A 16,391-nucleotide genomic window follows, 5' to 3' on the forward strand; every position below is an offset into this window, starting at 1 on the left:
GAAGGTTTCACGGTGGAAGAAGCATACGCCATGTTAATTTCTGACTCTGATGAAAGCGATACAGAAATCGCGTCTGAGGTAGAAATGTATTCTACCAGTGATAGCGACGACAGTGATACGCTTTCTGCAAATGCAAGTGTCGCTGCAGAGTCCACAAGCACAGGGCATGTCACAGAAGTACCACAAAACACGGCCCACTCTATTCCCCCAAAATATATTGAGTGGGTGACAAACCTAAACTTCGGAGTCTGACACACCAAAATATTTTAAAACAAAAATATCTTTATTACATACATATTAAAAAAATATATAACATGAATTAGAAACAGAGATGAATTCCACAGTACAGAAAAGACAACCAGATCACACGTATATAATATATTATATCCAAAGATATGGGTAATGGGCGACACTGTTGAGCTACAGAAATGCAGAGATACATCAGTAGTATATTACATTTATATGATGTGCATATTCTATTACATAGCCAGCATGAAAGAACAAAAAATAGCAGCAGAACAGAGAGGGGCTATTCAGCAGCAAAACAGCTCAGTGTAACTATCTACACAGCAGGTAGAATCAGAATAAATGTAAATTACAGCGTGTATAGCAATGTACGTGCCCCTGATAAGAGCCAGACAAAGGAGCCAATGTCCATACTATGCACACAAAATACGCACATAAATTAAATGGCTCAGCTGGACCCCATAGGTAAAGGGCACAATACAAAATCAGAGCTGTGGCTGTGTTGTCAGCCATAAATGCAAACAACCTCTACCCATGGTGATAGTCTAAATGCAAAAACTCATATTGCTGAAGGTGGACACATGCTGGGAACGGAGCTCATACCCATTTGGAACAGGTCACCCTCACTGGCGTCACCCCGACGCGCGTTTCGGCCCGGAAGCCTTCGTCTGGGGGTGGGTACTGTGGGTATTGAGTGGGTACCCACAGAGTCATTTTCCCCTAATATCCCAGAATTTATTGCCACACCAGGGATAAATATTAATTTGGAAAATTTTACATTACAGCCCCCGATTTTTAAAAAATATTCATTACAAATGAACTATTGGAGCTGGTCGTCAACCAAACCAATCTGTATGCTCGCCAATTCTTCGCTGAAAAGTCAACGTCCTCCTATGCAGTGGCACCCCACAAATACTGGCAAACTTAAAAAAAAATTGGGGGTCATCCTCAACATGGGGTTAGTGAAAAACCCCTCAATCCGGTCATATTAGGTAACAAGCCCTACACATGCCACACCTGTTTTTGCAGCCGTTCTGACCAGAAGCAGATATGAAGTGCTAAGGCGCTTCCCTTCATTTTAACGACAATCACCAACCCCCCCCCCCCCCTGTAGTGATCCAGGCCATGACCGCCTGTATAAAATAAGGCCCCTGATAAAAAATTTGGAGGAGTCATTTATGCTGTTAAACAACCCCGAAAAAAAACTAGCGGTGGATGAATCGCTGATGAGTTACAAAGGCAGGCTCTCATTCCGCCAGTACATCCACTCAAAGAGAGCAAAATATGGGGTTAAACTCTACAAGCTCTGTGAGAGCGGTACAGGCTACACATCTGCCTTTAGAACCTATGAAGGCAAAGAGCGTGATATTACCCACATTATTAACTCATTTACTTTCACACTGTTTTTGTACGGAGAACAAAAAGGGAGGGTTGCTTATTGGAGAATGTTTCACTGTAAAAATGCAGCAATACTGTATTTTCTGGAAAAACCTATTTTATATTTCTTTCCACCTATTAAAAATACTCACTATACCCCTAGATGAATATTAGCAGGACATTTATACTTGTCAAAATGACCTGCAGTACCACGGCAAATATAGTGTGGTTCCCTAAAATCAGCTCTGGCGTAAAAAGGCCTCCAAAAGCCAAAATGGACTCCTATGATATGCCCTATGGTCCATATAATAGATTAGACACACATATTTGGTATCGCCATACATGGGAGAAATAGCAGAATGTGGAAAGGCGTCACTTTTACCAGTGTGTCATATCGTGTTTCGAAATGCCTTAAGAAAAGTGCCACTTTTGTAAAAAAAAAAATGCAATTTACATTTTTTTGGCCTAAGTTTGGACAAATTCTGTAAAAAGTGTGAAGGGTTAAAACAGAAATTGAACCGCTAGAAATAGAATTTGGGGTGTCTAGTTTATAGAACAGAATGTTTTTTTACCATTATTTATTGGACTTCAAGTCCATTACCCATACGTTAATACCATGGTGTAAAAAACTAAATTAAGACATTTTAGTGCGTAATTGAAAAAAAGGGGCACTTGTGTTTTATACTATATTTCTGGTTAAAAAAAATAAACTACACCTCCAAATCAGGTGTCCTTATAAAAAATATATTTCAATACACTTGTATGATACAATTACTTTTATTTTCAAACTGTTACATTTTAAATGAGGAAAAATCTTAATTTTTCTTTTTTTTTTTCTGTCTTTCCACTGCTATAAAAAAAGTAACAAAAATGTTACCTATACATATATACCACAAAAAGGAAGCACTACATGTCCCAAGAAAACAGTGCAAAATTCACATCGATACATAAAACACATGCAGAGTTATACTGCGTTACATCTGTGAATAGCAAAACTGCGAAAATTGCTCTGGTCACTAAGGTTTAAAACACCTTCGGTATTTAAGGTGTTAAAAATTGTATAACTTTTTATTATACAAAAAAATAACATTACTTTGCTGAAACAAAATAACCCTTTTATCTTTGCCTTTAGGAAGCAAATGAACAATAATAAAAAAAAAATCAGTGCAAAAGGCATCCATAGCGTATAGGCTGGGTTCACACACCCTATATCCGAAAATATGGCACAAAAGCGTCGGCAAACATCTGCCCATTCATTTGAATGGGCTTTACGATGTTCTGTGCCGACGGTCATTTTTTTTACGCGCCGCTGTCAAAAGGTGGCGCGTAAAAAGATGCACGCGTTAAAGAAGTGCCTGTCACTTCTTGAGACGTAATTGGAGCCGTTTTCCAGTGACTCCATAGAAAAACAGCTCCAATTACGTCCGTAATGGACGCAGCGAAAAACGCCTGCACTTGCCATTACGTCTGAAATTCAGGAGCTGTTTTCTCCGGAAAACAGCTCTGTAATTTCAGCCGTAACGGAGGCTGCCGTGTGAACATACCCTTAGAATAACTAAACAGTTTTCTAAAATATTCCTAAAAGTATCTAGGAATAGAACATACAGCAATTGTCTAATATATTTTTAGAGACTCAATAACAGAGCAGGTCCATCTGTAGATCCATTGTCCTGGGAATCTCTAAGCAGAATACAGACCTCTACTTATGGGAGCCTCTATCCTGTCTACATTACAGCAGATACAAACTGTCTTTTAACCATGACTTCTTTGTTGACTAATAATGGGGGAAATTAAGATGATCGAAATGTACTCCATAAAATTTCCTTACTTACATGTGTAAAAAATAGCAGTGATGGCACCATGGCCGCCATCAGGGCAGTACTGGCGGTACTACCGTCAGGGACCCGGTCGTAAATTTGAAAAAACAGGGGCCCGTGCTCCACTGCTGGAATTCATTTGCTCACGGGCCCTTATGATTTCACTTTGGTGAAAGGAACAGGTCCCATCACAGAGTCGGGGCCCGTTCTCTGCAGCAAAGTAAAATCATAAGGGCCTGCTGTTCACATAGTGCCCACCCCTCCTCCTCCACAGCAGCATGACAGCTGTGTGGAGGAGACAAGGAGGGGTGATGTCATGAAGGTCGAGGGAGGTTTGAATGCAGTGGAGGTGTCAAGCAGCAGCAGTAGACCTCTGACACCGTGAGTATGTGATGTTTGTGTCAGTATGTAATGTCTGTCTGGCTGCTGCTGCCCGGAGCCTCCTCAGATCACATCCCAATAAAAAGCAATGTTACCCATGTCGGCACTATATCCTCTCAGCTGTGCTTCATGGTCTTGTATCACCAGCAGCAGTTCTTACCTCTTATCTCCTGGGCTGTGTAAGCAGAGGGAGAAGACAGGTTTATTGTCCCTTTATGCAGCTTATGTTGCTATCAGTGTGTGAAGAGTGGGAGAAGAGGGTTGCATTGGCAATCCAACACAATGGGCAGCACTTTGAACACATTTTATAAGTGGTCAGAAACTTGTAAATAACTCATGAAAGAATAAAGTAACGTTAAAACCAAGCACACCATTGTTTTTCTTGTGAAATTCTCGATAAGTTTGATGTGTCACATGACCCTCTTCCCATTGAAAAAACGAAAGTTGGATACAAAATGGCCGACTTCAAAATGGCCGCCATGGTCAACACCCAGCTTGAAAAGTTTCCCCCCTCCCATATACTAATGTGCCACAAACAGGAAGTTAATATCACCAACGATTCCCATTTTATTTAGGTGTATCCATATAAATGGCCCACCCTGTATATTTATTTGCATTGTGCACAGAGAAATAAGTATTTGATCCCCTACCAACCATTAAGAGTTCAGCCTCCTCCAGACCAGTTACACGCTCCAAATCAACTTGGTGCCTGCATTAAAGACAGCTGTCTTAAATGGTCACCTGTATAAAAGACTCCTGTCCACAGACTCAATGAATCAGTCTGACTCTAACCTCTACAACATGGGCAAGACCAAAGAGCTTTCTAAGGATGTCAGGGACAAGATCATAGACCTGCACAAGGCTGGAATGGGCTACAAAACCATAAGTAAGACACTGGGTGAGAAGGAGACAACTGTTGGTGCAATAGTAAGAAAATGGAAGACATACAAAATGACTGTCAATCGACATCGATCTGGGGCTCCATGCAAAATCTGACCTCGTGGGGTATCCTTGATCCTGAGGAAGGTGAGAGCTCAGCCGAAAACTACACGGGGGGAACTTGTTAATGATCTCAAGGCAGCTGGGACCACAGTCACCAAGAAAACCATTGGTAACACATTACGCCATAATGGATTAAAATCCTGCAGTGCCCGCAAGGTCCCCCTGCTCAAGAAGGCACATGTACAGGCCCGTCTGAAGTTTGCAAATGAACATCTGGAAGATTCTGAGAGTGATTGGGAGAAGGTGCTGTGGTCAGATGAGACTAAAATTGAGCTCTTTGGCATTAACTCAACTCGCCGTGTTTGGAGGAAGAGAAATGCTGCCTATGACCCAAAGAACACCGTCCCCACTGTCAAGCATGGAGGTGGAAACATTATGTTTTGGGGGTGTTTCTCTGCTAAGGGCACAGGACTACTTCACCGCATCAATGGGAGAATGGATGGAGCTATGTACCGTCAAATCCTGAGTGACAACCTCCTTCCCTCCACCAGGACATTAAAAATGGCTCGTGGCTGGGTCTTCCAGCACGACAATGACCCGAAACATACAGCCAAGGCAACAAAGGAGTGGCTCAAAAAGAAGCACATTAAGGTCATGGAGTGGCCTAGCCAGTCTCCAGACCTTAATCCCATCGAAAACTTATGGAGGGAGCTGAAGATCCGAGTTGCCAAGCGACAGCCTCGAAATCTTAATGATATACAGATGATCTGCAAAGAGGAGTGGGCCAAAATTCCATCTAACATGTGTGCAAACCTCATCATCAACTACAAAAAAACATCTGACTGCTGTGCTTTCCAACAAGGGTTTTGCCACCAAGTATTAAGTCTTGTTTGCCAAAGGGATCAAATACTTATTTCTCTGTGCACAATGCAAATAAATATATATAATTTTGACTATGTGATTTTCAGTTTTTTTTTAAATATAATCTATCTCTCACTGGTAAAATTAACCTAGCCTAAAAATTCTAGACTGTTCATGTCTTTGACAGTGGGCAAACTTACAAAATCCGCAAGGGATCAAATACTTCACTGTAACTAGCACCAGAAAACATTTTAATAAAGGGTTTTTCCAAGCTTATGAAAAACACAAAAAAAAAGTAGCTTTATGTGTCTGAATGCTCATCAGATGCTGCCACTATAGCTTAGAAGTTGCTACTTTTCATTTTCGTTACCTTGCTCATCTCTGTATAGCATCTCTGTTTTGATGCTGCCAGGTCTTTCTGTGGGTGGGATTACCATGTAAAGGACTACAGTTCCCATGATTCCTTTCCCCTCTCACAGACATTGCCAATATTTAATGCTGCCCACTTGTCCCTCTATTACAAGATGTAAGCTGGTGCTGTAATCATTCTGTCTGCTACTGAGACACAGCTCTGCTGTTCTACTGCTAAACTCTGCACTATCTGCTGCCCAGCATGTGAAACACGATCCCTCCAGAGAAAGGAAGGGGGAGATAACTGCATGTTCAGTGTATGGGACAGGATGTCACACAAGCAGGACATAAACTCCCGGAGCATGGTCAGGTGACTGCATGTGAGAAATATGTCTTATTTGAAAAGAGAATTGCTGAATTTAGAAAGCTTGAGAAACCAAGCTAGTGGGGCCAGTGGCGTAGCTATAGGGATCACAGCAGTTGCAGTTGCAACTGGGCCTCTGAGACAGGGGAGCCCAGGGGCCCCCCTTATCACACTAACACTTACTTGGCTGGGATGTAGCTGTCTCGATGATTCCCAGAGACCAAGCAATGCAGTGTCACAGGTGAGACGCAGCTCGGCCGAGAAGAGAAGCTGCATGGAGAGGTATATTAGTGATTAAAGCATGCGGCTGTTTTTTTACTTGACCAGACTCCCACCCTACAGCCGACGAGTCTGTCTGTACTCTAGACAGAGCAGAGGCAAGGCTACATGCAGAGGAGATGCTTACATGGCATCTGCTTCGTCCTGACCAGCGGGCCGCCTTTGGTAAGGACAGAAGTATCTTAGACTGCCTCAACCCCAAGCACGGATATGTAAAATAAAATATATTTTTTTGGGGGGGGGGGGGTAAATATATGTCTTGGAGCTTGTGCCCCTGATCTTTTAAGACCCTAACAACGCCCCTGACCCCAAGGCTCAGGATGTGGTATGAGACCTGTCTGTTGCCAATAGAAGCTGTCACTGGGTGTTAGGAAATGTCTGTTCCTTTAAAGATCGCCATGACTACTAGTCTAGCTTTTGGCGGTATTGGATTTCCTTGTTTAGCCTATCCCACTTCTCGGTCTTTCTTTCTCTCAGGCGAAAGGATGGAGTACTTATACTCTGCTTCCCCCCCTCTTTCTTTGCTTGTGAATTTTTGTCGGAAGGTGTTTTGATCAAGCTACTGACATCACTCTATGCCTCTGACTTCTGGACTTCTGGACTTGGAAACTGACCTTAGCTCGTCTCTGGGTCTCTGGATAAGCCCTTGTTTACTGATTTGGAATATCTGCTCCCAGCTGGTTTTGACCTCTGCTATACCTGTTAACCACTTGCTTACTGATTTGGACTTTCTGTTTACCCTCTGGCTGTCTGTTTATCCTGTTCAGGTTATCCTGCAATGCACCTCTTATCCAACACCGAACTCTGCTAAAACAACCTGGATTCTATGCAGAAAAAAAAACATCCTGCCTTGCGGTGGGCTGTGGCGAAAATCAGAGTAGCCTTAGACTCTGTTCATCAGAGTTGTGACAGATTTGAGATTGCGGATTCATTTGCTCGCTCATTCCCGGCAGTTTCCAGCAGCCTTTGGGGAATCGCTTGATAGCAATTCCATATACTTGAGAATTGCTAAGGGCCTGTTCACATCAGCGTTGGCTTTCTGTTGAGGGGTTCCGCTTGAGGTTTCCGTCGGGAAAACCCCTCAATGGAAAGGCAAACTGAAACCTTAGCTGCACTATTGATTCCGTCCAAAAAAGGGAAACCTGACGGAATGGTGACAAACGTAAACCATTAGCAATGTTTCCCTCACCATTGTTATCAATGGTGATGCAAACGGAAGCTAAGGTTTCCGTTTGCCTTTTCGTTGAGGGGTTCTCCCGACGGAAACCTCAGACGGAACCCCCCAACGGAGAGCCAACGCTGATGTGAACAGGCCCTTAACCAGTGATTCCATAACACTGGGTTTATTTTGGTTTTTCTCCTGCAAGTTGTTTATGTGGTATATCAGCGGTCTATGTTTCAGGGAAAGCCAGGTGACTCCAAGTGTTCTGAGAGACAAAGCTGCCTAGATATTCATAAACATTGTCTAACACCCCCCTCCCATAAGGGATCTGTATTAGTAGGTCTGCTTTCCCCTAATAGTTTCTGTCCCAGTTTTTGGCACCAAAAATATATGAATGACTTGCAATCCCAAAAAAGCCCTTTGTAAGTTTTGCCATTCCAGTCTGTAAAAAAGCTGAGTGACAACTCCTTATATTTAAATGTAGATAAAAGGGGTTGTCCAGCTGTTAAAAAAAAAAAAGGAATCTAACTACTGAATACGTTAAAATAACAAAAGCAGATTAGATGCAGCCGTTAACATTGTAACGAGAATGATTGCAGAGGTATTGTGCTGTACTGTTTACAGTGATTGACTGTAGTGGTTACATGCCTTTATGGCACATCATCACTACAGCCTGGAAGCAGAGTTCAGCTAGGACCATAGGAGCATTGGTGCTGGAGTGGCGGATATTTAAAAGGTGAGTATTGTCTATTGTTATATTAACATATTCAGCAGCCAGAATTTTTTTTAACAGCTTGACAACCTCTTTAACCCCTTAATGACCTGGCCAATTTTCATTTTTTCATTTTCGTTTTCTCCTCCCACACCTTCCAAATGTCCTAACTTTAATTTTTTCGTCAACATAGCCGTATGAGCTCTTATTTTTTGCGGGAAAAGTTATAGTTTTCATGCCACCATTTATTGAACCATATAATGTACTGAGAAACTGAAAATGGGGTGAAATGGGCTTCATTTTTACGGCATTTATCGTGCAGTAAAAACTATATGTTCACTTTATTATACGAGATATGATTATGGCGATACCAAATTTATATAATTTTTTATGTTACCACTTTTGTTAAAAATAACTTTGTTAAAAAATATATATTTTTTTGTGTTGCCATATTCTGAGAGACATTACTTTTTGGGGGGCAAGTTGTCGTTTTTATTGCTACCATTTTGGGGTTCATGCGACTTTTTATCACTTTTTATTCCATTTTTTGGTGACTAAAAAATAGCAATTTGGACAGTTTTCATTTTATTTTTTTACGGCATTCACCGAGCAGTTTAAATAACGTTATATTTTAATACGAACGCGGTGATATCAGTTATGTTAACTTTTATGTTTTTAACATTAGGGGAAAAAAATGGGAAAAGGGGGGATGGCAGACCTGAGGGCCTTCATTAGCCCTCCAAACTGCCATGAAGACCATCAGCACCCAGCGGTCGCGTCACGGGGGTGTGGGGGGGGGGGGGCGTGACGGCACGTCGGAGGGGGCCGCCCCCGTCATTCTAAAGCTTTAGATGCCGAAGTCGCAACGGACCGCAGCATCTAAGGGGTTAAACGGGCAGAATCAAAGTGATCTTTGATTCTGCCCGTTGCCTTGAGGTGTCGGCTGTATTACCCGCTCCATACTTCCCCTTAACGGCTGCCACGTACATGTACGTGGTATGTCGTCAAGGGGTTAAAGGGTTATTCGCAACTCCCACATCTATGGCATATCCACAGGATATGCCATAAATGTCTGATGTATATGAGTCCCAGCTCTGTGACCCACACCTATGTGGAGAATAGGCACTCCGACCCTAGTGTTAACCATTAGCCCTATTATTATGATTAGCTACATGTAGGATTCAAATCAGGGCCGATTCTAGCTTTTATGCTGCCTGAGGCGAAAATTTAAATGGTGCTCCCAAGATCTTGATTGACATCCCCCTGTCTGTTCTACATCAATACCAGCCTCCTCCAATTCTTATGAATGCACCGTTGCCTTGTACTCCCCCGGCATGCCTGGTGCAGCAATGAAACCGGACAAAGTACAGTTTGCTGCATTGTGCCAACAGATTACAAGGCAATGGCGCATCCAAGAAGGTTGGAGGAGACTGGCAGTAATGTAAAACATATGGTTTTGTTCAGACAGCACTAGTTTTCTCAGGTGCTCGAAATAGGGTCCCAACCTAGTTGTAGATAGAAAGAATTGTATTCGGCACACTTTCGGAAAATTTAGAGTAAGTTTTATTTAAATTTTTTCTTTTTTCAATAAATGCCACTGGCTACATGTGCACATTTAGCCACTGGCATATATTGAAAAAAGAAAAAATTGAAATAAAACTTACTCTAAATATTCAGAAAGTGATGTAGAACAGTCAGGGGGATGTCAATCAAGCATTGAAAGGTGTGTTTGTAGTCAGGACTGTGTGAGTCTTTAGGATAGCGGCACCACCCATGACTTTAAAGCGTAATTAGCATACAGTGTGCCGTTTTAATAGTTGATTTTACGGATTTTGCTGCATCTGATAAAAAGGGGAACGTTTGTAAATATTGGCAGGTCATGTTTTACTGCATGGTGGCGGTTTAAGAGGTTAAAACTACCTGACAGGTTCCCATTAAATATATAATGAAAGGAAATAATTCCATCTGCCCTGCAATTTTGTTATTATAAAATATATCATGTATAATTATGTAAACAGAACAGAGCTCAGTACATATATACGGCACCAGAACTACACTCAGTAGATATATACAGCACCAGATCAAAGCTCAGTGCAGAAATACAGCACCAGAACCACTCTCAGTACATAAATACAGCACCAGAACAAAGCACAGTACATAAATACAGCACAGTATATAAATTCAGCACCAGAACAAAACTCACTACATAAATACAGCACAAGAACCAACCTCAGTACATAAATACAGCACCAGAACCAAGCTCAGTACATAAATACAGCATCTGAACCAAGCTGAGTACATAATTACAGCACCAGAACAAGCTTAGTATGTCTTCACATTTCCAACTATACTAACACAAAGTCCTCATGGTACCACACATTTCTCCCCTAAATATAACAGAACCATATACTGACCCCTTGAATATACTGCCACAAACTGTGCCCCTGAAAACTATCGTATTACACATTGTCCCCCTGAATATAGTATGCTACACACTATGACCCGGAGTGCAGGAAGGACCCTCAGAGACATTGTATGATATCTGAGCCCCTGTTTATAAGCTATCATGCTTAGGGTACTTTCACACTTGCCGAATGGCAGCATTTTGCTGTGCACGTTTTTACCACGAATTGTAGTAATTTTTTTTTATCAACAAGTTTTATTAGAATTTTGAAGGAGTTTCAAAATATTGCAATGAAGTATCAAAACTATTCAATATAAAGTCACAAAATGCAAGAAGAAAGGAGATAGGAGATGAACCCAGTGCACCCGATCTAATGCCTTTTATAAACCCGCCCCTGGTCATCACAGATCAAGCTAGGCAGCAATGGAGAGAGACAAGAGGCAATCAATTTAGCATAGATTTTCACTTCAACATTTATCTAGGAGATAGGTCTGAAATTGGCAAATGTCGTAGGGTCTTTACCTGGTTTCGGTAGAAGGGTTATGTGGGCCTCCAAAGACTGAGGGGCAAAGGGACAAGTAAAGGACAAAAACGGGGCAAGCTCATCTCTAAATGAAATATAAAACCTCTTGTTAAAACCTTTAGGTCACGGGATTTTACCCGTCGGAAAGTCTTTAGTCGCCTGCTCAACCTCTGTGTCGCTTGTGTGCAGGGATGTAAAATCTGCTTCTAAAGATTTACCGCATTTATCCGCAAATTCGTAGGAGTGTTTATGCATCCGATCCCTAAATGTAGTATGAGATTTTTTAAGCAGAGAACGCAATGATTCTCTGGCAGTCGTGAGATCTGAGAAAACCTGTGAAGATTGGATGTTTTTATGTCTGGATTCTAAACCCGTATTTGTCCAAAAAGCCTAGCAATAGCAACCTCTTTTTCCCTCTTCAGATGGGCCCCAAGTTGTATAAGAACACCCCTAACTACGCATTTCAGGGCCTCCCACTGCGTCGGTAGGAAGGTAGGGTCATGAGCATGAGTGACTAAAAATGTGTCAAGTGTCTCCTTGAGCGTCGATACGCACACAGCGTCACGCAGAAGGTTATCATTGATCTTCCAGGATTAGAAGGTGGGCATTGAGTTGGGAAAAGACCAAAGCATAGTCCCCACCTCAGAGGTAGGGCGCCAGGTAAGCAAGTGGTGGCTGATGAGAAAGGCATCTAAACGGCTATACCTGTTATGTAAGGGAGAGAAATTTGTATATTCTCTTACCTTAGGGTGAAGTACTCTCCACACATCAATTAATTGCATAGAATGCATAGTAGCCTTCAAGGCCATCATCTGGCATCTAGGAACAGTACTCCTGTCTGAGGAGGTATCAAGTCTGCAATCGCAGGTTAAATTAAAATCGCCACCCACAATCAGAAATCCTTCTGCAAACTCCTCCAGTCTTCTTAGAGAAACAGTCGACACACATGAGCCTATTCCTGATTAGGGAGTTTGGCAAGGGTGAAAACCTTATTTATCATGGAAATTTTCTGAAATTAGTACCTACCCTCCGTATCGGTCAATACCTCTAATACCTTGTGAGAAAGCCTATGAATACAAATTTTAGCACCCTTTGACTTAGCTTCTGGTTTGGCACTATGAAACCAAACTGGAAAATGTCTATGAGTGAACTGTGGCGTGTGGCCCACTTTAAAATGAGTCTCTTGCAGAAACAAAACATGCACTCCCCTAGCATTAAGGGTACCCAATTTCAATTGAGCCATCTCTTCCACTACCTCTGTGGACAGCAATGCCAAATATAAAAATGCAATAAGCATCAAGTAAATATGACAGGACAAACATAAGACAAGACAAACCAGGAAGGGGAAAGCCACACGACAAACAAAGACAACAATTAGGAGGGTGAGAACTATCACCCTCTCCCTAAATACTAATCAGGGAGAAAACAAAGCTAAGTTAAATTCTGGATAGCAACCAGCGAGTCCCTAAGAGGAGAAGTGTCAGGACAAGGCCGAGCCGACATCCCGCACAAACCCCAACACTATCAATGTCAGTTGAGGTATCAAATAAAGGAAAATTAATATTACATGTAAAGAACTTGGTCATAAGCTTGATAGAAAATTAAGAAAGAACAAGCATGGGATATACCCCCCCCCCAACAGGATAGGTATAGAAAGTGCATAGGAAAGTACAATTATTAAGAAAGTATAAAATAGTAAACCAATTGCCATGGAGTACACATAAGCAGCAAAACGGCCCCTAAAGTTCCTATAGAACAGTACTCCATAGGCAATCCTGTAAACCTTCCTGGGTATCATCATTCAAGACACATCCTAGGAACAATAATAAATGTATATCACAACAAAAGAACAATAAATTCTACATCGTGCGGATGAAATAAAGTAGGAAGTTCCAATGACAAATAGGAGAATGGCCAGCAGGAGACAATCATTCCGGTTCTGCTACATGACCCCTAGGTCGACCCCCCCGGAGATGCAGAAGACGAACCACGCCGGCGTGGATGGGGATGTTTAGGCTGTGGAGGAACATACGGCCAGTCAGGGATGGAACAAAATGAGATAAATTGAGAACAGTGCAAAAGTCAGGAATGTCTCCAGGCTCTCTGACAGCCAATAGCATACCATCTCTTCGCACTTGTAATTGAAAGGGATGACCCAAAGATTAAGATATATCACGTTCCCTTAGCACATCCAGTAAAGATCGAAGCGCCTTGTGTTTATCCAAAGTCATCCTGGAGAGGTTGGACAACAACTGTATCTTAGTGCCATTCAGTAGTAAATCACCCTTATCATGAGCCCTCCGCATGATCTGTTCCTTAAGAGAGAAAAAATGAACGCGGCAAAGGACATCTCTCAGTATGTCAGGGTCTGGATTGCGAAGACCAAGGCTTCTATCAACCCTATCTATCTCCAGAGTATCATCAGCAGGACGCTCCAATAAGAAGTTAAACAACTTCTGTAAAGTGGGTATTAGCTGCACAGGAGATATGTCTTTGGGTACTCCCCGAACCCTGATATTGTTGCGGCGATTCCTGTGCTCATCGTCTTCCGCCAAATTTATGAGAATTTGAATCTGATGGGAGTGCTGATGCAAGCGGTCTGCTTGAGAGCTTGTTGAACTGAAGCAGCAGTAATATCCCCCTCTATGCGCTGTACTTGATCATTTAAATGAGATAGATTGGTGGTAAGAGATTGAATCTCTGATTTTATTTTTATTTTTTAAAACATCATTTTTATTGACAGTTTTCACATTTTCTTATAAACATATCACATAAAGGTTGCGTCATAAATGAACAACACGCAACTGCAAACAACACAGAATAACATAACATACAATCAGGCAGATTGATCTTCTCCAAGAATTCCCTACCTTTTTGGGAGTCAATGGGCGTGTCTGAGTAAAGGGCTTGGTAATATGTACGCAAAATAGTGTTAATTTTTTTCGGATCCGATGTAGGGATTCCGTTGGTATCTTTAAGGGTTAAAATGTGTGACGATGTATACCTCCCCCTTGCTAGGTGTGCCAATAATTTTCCTGCTTTATTGCCGAACCGAATAAGATCAGCGTCAAATTGGGACCGATAAATATTTTCTCTTTTATCTAACCATTGATCAAATTGCCGCTTGGCGACCCTCCATTCATCCCCCAGAGTCGTTGACGGAGATTGTAGGAATGCCGTGTATGCACATCGCAGTCGTTCGCTCGCCTTGCGTTTAAGGATAGACATAAATTGCATTACATTCCCGCGAATCACCACTTTAGCTGTACGCCAATACAACTATGGGTCCGAACGATGCGACGCATTATCCCCATCAAATTCCGTCCACCATCCCCTTAGCTTCTGTAAGAAGCCCTCATACGTCGCCAGAAAGGTGGGGAACCTCCATACAAAATCCATCCCCTTGGCTACTGTGTCGGCCAGTGTAATTGTAACCGGAGAATTATCAGAAATGACTAGATCCTCTATTGTCGCGTCCCGTAACCGTCAGGAAAAGGTATCACTCACCAGTAAATAATCAATACGCGACCACAATTGATGGGCATGGGAATAATGTGTGAATTCCCTAGCATCAGGATGTAAATATCTCCAAGCATCAGTGAGGGCGGTGTGTCTCAAAAATTCTGTCAAGATCAAATCCCTATGCGAAATGGACATTGCGCTTCTATCCTCCCTAGGCGACCTTACAGTATTAAGATCTCCCCCTAGCACTAACAATTTGGTGCTATCTTGCTGAAGCAGGGTTTCCAACTGACAGAAAAAGCGTGTATTGGTTGCTTTCGAACCATAAACATTAGATACTAAAAGTTTCCCCTGCATGTTCCACCACTAGATGGATCCAACGGCCCTCATCGTCATGTTCCTGGGACACCAACGTAAAAGCAAAATTTTTGTGCATCAGTATTATAACTCCCGCCTTATCGTCTCTAGCAGCCGAGCCAAAAACTTGGCCCACCCAGAACTTTTGTAAATATTTAAATTCTGGTTCGGTAAGGTGAGTTTCCTGTAACAGGGCTACATCTGGATGTAATCTTTTCATGTGCCTCAAAAGTTTGGTCCTTTTCTGTGGGGATCTAAGCCCCTTGACGTTCCATGAAACTATTTTCATGTTATTGGACTATGCATAAGATCAGCTAAGGCGTCAAAAAGTCGTGATCGGTTCGGGGAGTCGGATCCACCTTTACATAAAAGCCATGCATGAACATTAAGAACATAGTCAAAACCCGGCCTAGAGAACAAAAATAAACTCCAATTCAAGGTCAACAGACTTTGACAAAAAGAAAGAAAAAGGAACGCCTGTGGTAAGGGCAGTCAACCCCCTAGTACCCATTGGCGTAAGAGACTTCACTTTTTTCTGGCGTGCCCAACACATCCCTCCCTCCCCCTCCCTCCCAGACCTGCATAGCAAAAAATATACTACGTATATATATATATATATATATATATATATATATATATATATATAAACAGAGATACATCAGACCATAACGGAAACCCCTCGCCATAGGTATACGGTACTATATCATAGAGCAAACAGCACCGAATCAGATCGTATAACGATATAGAAATATAGAAAATGCTCCGCTACAAGGCCAACACGGACAACTACCCGTAGGCCCCTGCAGAATAGTAACCGAGTATTTGACCTGCCACGGCCACAACCAAACCCGTAATAAAGAATGGCCCTGTAGAATTTTCAATCAGGAATGCAAATAAAGATAGAGCATAGAACAGGCCCTAGCACAGACCCCCTGCAGTAGATATATGACATTATATCAGAAAGCAGACATTATAACAGTAGAGCATATGAAAATGGAAAAAGCGCTTCGCTATAAAGGCAATCATGTGCAACAACCCAGAGATATCTGCAAAAGATTGAACCCTGTGATTGGTCTACAGCGTCCACAGAACCACCACAGAAGATATAAGGAACCTGAAGAAACTTCAATCATCAATCAGGAGATGGAGACCG

Source organism: Rhinoderma darwinii, chromosome 3 (assembly GCF_050947455.1).
Source record: "Rhinoderma darwinii isolate aRhiDar2 chromosome 3, aRhiDar2.hap1, whole genome shotgun sequence".
NCBI classification, from domain to species: Eukaryota; Metazoa; Chordata; class Amphibia; order Anura; family Rhinodermatidae; genus Rhinoderma; species Rhinoderma darwinii.